A 6,000-nucleotide genomic window follows, 5' to 3' on the forward strand; every position below is an offset into this window, starting at 1 on the left:
CCAATGCGGGCCTGACGGGACGTCTTAAGTTGGACAGTGCTCGACTTTCAGACCCTAAGGGTGAAACCAAACACGTCCTTCTTTTTCTCCTCATGGCGCGGGGGCCTGAACCCTGCATTTTTTAGCAGCCGAGTGACAAGATAAGGAAATGGAAATGCCCAAGTGATGGCGCTCTCGACCTGACCAAAATTAATTTATTATAAATCTTGAGGATTTAGTCCCAGATAAGCTGCGGGACGTAAAACCAATGCTCCTTTTTAGCGGCATAAAGGGCTTGCGGAAAAATCCCCTTACGCTCAGAATAGCCCCGCACAGGAAGAACGTTGGCTAGGACCGAGTCCAGAAACCACAATCGGCACGGCAAGAATGATTTATTGGTGCTTGTGGTTCGATTGCCGGTGTACTGATTGTGGCAAATCTCCCCCACAATGTCCGACAATGACAGCTGAGCCAAAGCTTCACCATATAGGGGCAGGCCCGTATCATCCACCGGCGATGCCAGTGGGCAAGCCAAAGCCGCAGCAAGATCATCGAGGGTAAATTCAAAAGCCTCGCCATCAATGTTGGTCTTGATGATTTCCGACTCCGCACAGGAATGGAACAAGTTTGAGTAAAACAGGTGGACCACACACGGATAGTATGCACTAGCACGTGGCTTAAAAAGAGATTCGAGGCCACGCTCCCTCAATTCACGGACTGCCCATGCCGTCTCTGGATTATTTTCGAAACCATTTTTGATGTCGAATTTGGCGTGGGAGGCACATTAAAAGGTCCCTCGGATGAGCGAGCACGCTTTGAAGATGGTTTGGGCGCCATTGGAGTGAAAATAGTTGGCTCGGGAATTTTTACGAACACCTGGCGTGCACAGAAATTAGGAAGAGAGACAAAAGGATGTTAGAATGAGAAAATCCAAAAATTTTAACCCTGTACTCAACAATGCATAACCCCAAACAAGTATAAATCCTCCACAATATCAATCCCATCCTCCATTGATCAAGAATTCAGAGAAAAAAAGTGTAGAGGAAGCTTACCCAATTTGGTAGAAATAAAAGCTCTTTGTGCTTGATGATGGATGAATTTGAGGGTTAGAGTGAGATGGAAGAGGGAATGATGGCCAAAAGAAGGATAGAGATGGGGAATGAAGAGGAGAGGAGTGATGGATTGAAGGGTTGAAGGGTTTTGGGGGCGGGGGTTGAGAGAGAGGAAGAGTTTATAAAGTGAAAATGGGCTTTGGAGCCCATTTTATGATGCTGTGAAAGGGGTCGCGGGCGCCTGTGGACGCGTGGCGGCCACCCGCGGTTGCTAGGATACTACTGCCCACTTTCGCGGGCGCCCGCAGGCCTACTTCAGAAGCTGCCTTTTGTAGCAAATCATGGCCTACAAAGGCGGGATGGGATCGACGCATTCCAAACTTGAAATAGAGGCGTTTGATGGACCCTAAACATTTTGCAAAACCCCCAGAATAGAATACAGAGCACAATTGCAAAAACAGTAGTCCAGAGATCCGAATGCCATCTGAATTTTAGATTAGATGAGAAAAATGCCAGAATGACCTTGAAGAATTTCAGAAATAGTACTGAGACCTTTAAACGACTAAGAAAACTGAATGTGAACACCAACAATTCCGGAAGAGTTCACATATTGGTTAAGCTTAGTGCATTTTCGGAAAAATGTTAACTATTGGCAACTTGGAAGAGGAAAGCTCAGAAGTTGAAAGATTTTCTTTCCACGAGTGCTAAATTTAACGTCGATAGCTAGACGAACCAAGATCGCGCATTAGTCCTCGTAAATTGGGTCCGTTAATAGGACTTTCTATACTTTGCGGATAGGGACTATGCTGTCAACATAAGGCTTAAGCCGTTGGCCATTAACCTTAGGGAGAGATCCATCGGCAGGATCTTGAAGTTTGATTGCACCATAAGGAAAGACAGAAGTGATGATATATGGACCATCCCACCATAAACAGAGTTTACCAGGAAAGAGTCTCAAGCGAGAATTGAAAAGCCAAACTTTTGTCCATCGGCAAAAGACTTGTTAACAATGTGCTTGTCATGAAAAGCTTTAGTCCTTGCCTTATAGATTTTGGCGTTTTCATACGCATCATTTCGAATTTCCTCAAGCTCATTGAGCTGCAATTTACGAGTAGAGCCGGCTTGTTTGAGATCAAAGTTGAGCCTTTTTATGGCCCAATAAGCACGGTGCTCTAATTCAACTGGGAGACGACAAGCTTTGCCAGTCGATATAGCGACATGCCAATGGGCGTCTTGTAAGCTGTCCGGTAGGCCCAAAGTGCATCGTTTAGTCTTAATGCCCAATCTTTGCGGTCCGGTCGAACCGTTTTTTCCAGGATATGCTTAATCTCCCGATTAGATAATTCCACTTGACCACTTGTTTGAGGGTGGTAAGGTGTGGCAACCTTATGAATGACGGAGTACTTAGAGAGGACAGATTTGAGATAATGATTTCGGAAGTGCGATCCACCGTCACTAATGAGCGCTCGGGGCGTACCAAAACGACTAAAAATATTTGATTGAATAAACTTAATCACGACTTTATGATCATTGGTCTTGGTAGCCTCGGCCTCAACCCATTTGGAAATATAATCCACCCGTACAAGGATATACTCATAGCTATACGAAGATGGAAATGGTCCCACGAAGTCGATCCCCCAAACATCAAAATTTCAACAATTAGAATGGGAGTGAGGGGCATCATATCTCTTCGGGACATGGATCCGAGCCTTTAACAGCGCTCACATAACTTGCAAAAGTTGTAAGCATCCTTAAACAAAGACGGCCAATAGAATCTGCTTTGAAGGACTTTGTCAGCGGTCTTTTTGGCACTGAAGTGTCCCCCGCAAGCAAAAGTGTGGCAGAAATTTAAAACACTTATGGTTTCAGTTTCAGGGATGCATCTTCGAATGATTTGGTCCGGGCAATATTTGAACAACTCCGGATCTTCCCAAAATAAATTTTTGACTTGGGAAAAGAACCGGTCTTTTTCTTGTTTTGACCAACTGGACGGAATTTTTCCTACCGTTAGATAGTTGACAATATCCGCAAGCCAATGGAAGCTTGAATGAGAAATCTGAAAGAGTTGTTCATCCGGGAAGGAATCACGAACTGCAGCAAATTCGGAGGATTTCTCAATGAGTAAACGAGAGAGATGGTCAGCGACAACATTGTCTGTCCCTTTTTTATCCCGGATTTCAATGTCAAACTCTTAGAGTAAGAGTATCCACCGAATTAGGCGGGTTTGGTCTCTTTTTTGGTGAACAAATGCCTAAGAGCGGTATGATCCGAAAAGACAATGACCTTGGATCCAAGAAGATAAGAACGGAATTTATCCAAGGCGTACACCACAGCTAGCATTTCTTTTTCAGTGGTAGTGTAATTCAACTGAGCATCAGAGAGAGTCTTGCTAGCATAATAGATAGCATGCGGAAGCTTGTCCACACGCTGGCCCAAAATCGCACCTAATGCATAATCGGATACATCACATATGATCTCAAATGGAAAAGACCAATTAGGCGGTTTCATGATTGGGGCGAATGAGAAAAGAGTACGAAGTTTCATGAAAGCTTCCAAACAAGCCTCATCAAAATTGAACGGAATATCCTTGGCAAGAAGATTACACAAGGGCCGAGAGATTTTGCTAAAATCTTTGATGAAGCGACGATAGAAACTGGTATGTCCAAGGAAGGAACAGATTTGCCAGACAGAATTTGGAGGAGGAAGGTTAGAGATCAACTCAACTTTGGCTTTGTCAACCTCGATTCCCCTTTCTGAAACGACATGTCCTAAAACAATGCCCTCTCAAACCATAAAGTGACTCTTCTCCCAACTTAGAATAAGATTTGTCTCTTTGCATCTTTGAAGCACAAGGGATAGGTTATGGAGACACGAGTCAAAGGAGGAGCCAAAGACGAAAAAATCGTCCATGAAAACTTCCAGGAACTTTTCAACCATATCGGAAAATATGGACATCATGCACCTTTGGAATGTTGCCGGTGCATTACATAGCCCAAAGGGCATGCGTCTATAGGCAAAAGTTCCAAAGGGACATGTGAAAGTTGTCTTCTTTTAATCTTAGGGGGCGATTGCCACTTGGTTATAGCTGGAATAACCATACAAAAAATAGTAGTAGCTTTGGCCAGTTAGCCTTTCTAGGATTTGATCAATGAATGGGAGTGGAAAATGATCCTTCCTAGTGGTAGAATTGAGTTTTCGGTAGTCAATGCACACACGCCACCCGGTGGTGACGTGTTGTGGCACGAGTTCTCCCACTGAATTTTCAACAACAATGAGGCCGGATTTCTTGGGAATAACTTGAATGGGGCTTACCCACTTGCTATCAGAGATGGGGTAGATGATTCTCGCATCTAGCAATTTGATCACTTCTTTCATGACCACTTCCTTCATGTTAGGATTTAACTGGCACTGGACCCCTCTAGAAGGTTTTGAGTCATCCTCCATATGAATGCAATGCATACAAATAGAGGGGTCAATTCCTTTCAAATCAGCCACTGCCCAACCAATAGCTTGTTTATGCTCTTGTAGCACCGCTAAAAGGCTGGTTTCTTGGTCCTTCAAGAGGTCCGATGCAATGATGACCGGAAGAGTTTGATTTGCACCAAGAAATACATACTTAAGGTGGGCCGAAAGTGGCTTTAACTCAAGTTGTGGTGGAGATTTCAATGATGGGACCGGAGGAGTAGTGGAAAGTTAAGGAAGTGGTTCTCTTGGTATTTTCTAAGGAGGAGGATCCATGATAGCACCAATGTCAAGCAAAGAATTTACTTCTTGGATGGATTGGTCAATATCAAAGTTTGAGAAGTCGAAGTGAGATATGCAAGTTTCAAGAAGATCTTTGCTTAGAATGAAGGGGAGAGATTCTTCAACCACTTCATCAACTACATCAATAAGAAAACAATCATCCTCGTTGGAAGGATGTTGAGTTACATGGAAGATGAGGAGTTTGACTTGCATGTTTCTAAAGGTTATGTCCATCACCCCAGTTCGACAATTAATGGAAGCATTAGCCGTAACTAAAAATGGTCTACCGAGGATCACGGGAATATGCTTCTTTGGGTTATGGACCAGTTCCGTGTCAAGAACCACAAAGTCTACCGGGAAGTAGAATTTTATACTTTGATTATGACATCTTCAAGAATGCCCCGCGGATGCTTAACTGATCTATCGGCAAGCTGCAAGACCACGGAAGTTGGCTTAAGATCTCCCAACCCAAGCTGTAAGTAAACTGAGTATGGAATTAAGTTCACACTAGCTCCTAAGTCAATGAGGGCCCTCTCTATCTTGTTGTCACCAATGACACACGAGATTGTCGGGGCGCCCGGATCCTTATACTTTGGAGGAGTGCTATGCTGAATGATTGCCCTCACATTCTCAATTAATCTTACTTTCTTTGGCAAATGATTTTTAGAAATGCGCTTTTGAGTGCACAAATCCTTTAAAAATTTTGCATAAGGAGGGATTTACTTGATAGCATCCAAGAGAGGCAAGTTGATCTTTACTTGATTGAAAACTTCCCACATGTCTTGAATTTTATAATTTTTGTCCCACAATGTGTCGACTCTTGGAGACGTTGAGGAAACGGAGCCTTAGGTTCATAAGAAGTCTCCACATTTGGGGTGACAAGCTTAGGATTTTCATGAGTGGAATTTGGATTAGATGAGCTAGGATTTGCATTTTTTGAAGGAGAATTTTCGTCATCCTTGTTTCCATCAACCTTGTTATCCAAAACTCGACCACTCCGAATAGTGGTGATTGTTTGGACATGTTCATGACTCGGCGCACTTGGAGGAGTAGCTTCATAAATCACATGCATCCTTCTAGGATTCTCAAATGGTTGAGCGGGAAGCTTACCTTTGTCCTTTTGAAGTAATTGGTTCATGGAATTAGCTATTTGTCCCACTTGATTCTCAAGTTTAGCTATGGACTGAGTATGAGAATGAACCATTTGGAGAGTGGGCTGCAAAGA

This window comes from Cornus florida, unplaced genomic scaffold (assembly GCF_030987335.1).
Source record: "Cornus florida cultivar Cherokee Brave unplaced genomic scaffold, ASM3098733v1 CherokeeBrave_3.0.0_Hap2_Chr01, whole genome shotgun sequence".
Taxonomy (NCBI): domain Eukaryota; kingdom Viridiplantae; phylum Streptophyta; class Magnoliopsida; order Cornales; family Cornaceae; genus Cornus; species Cornus florida.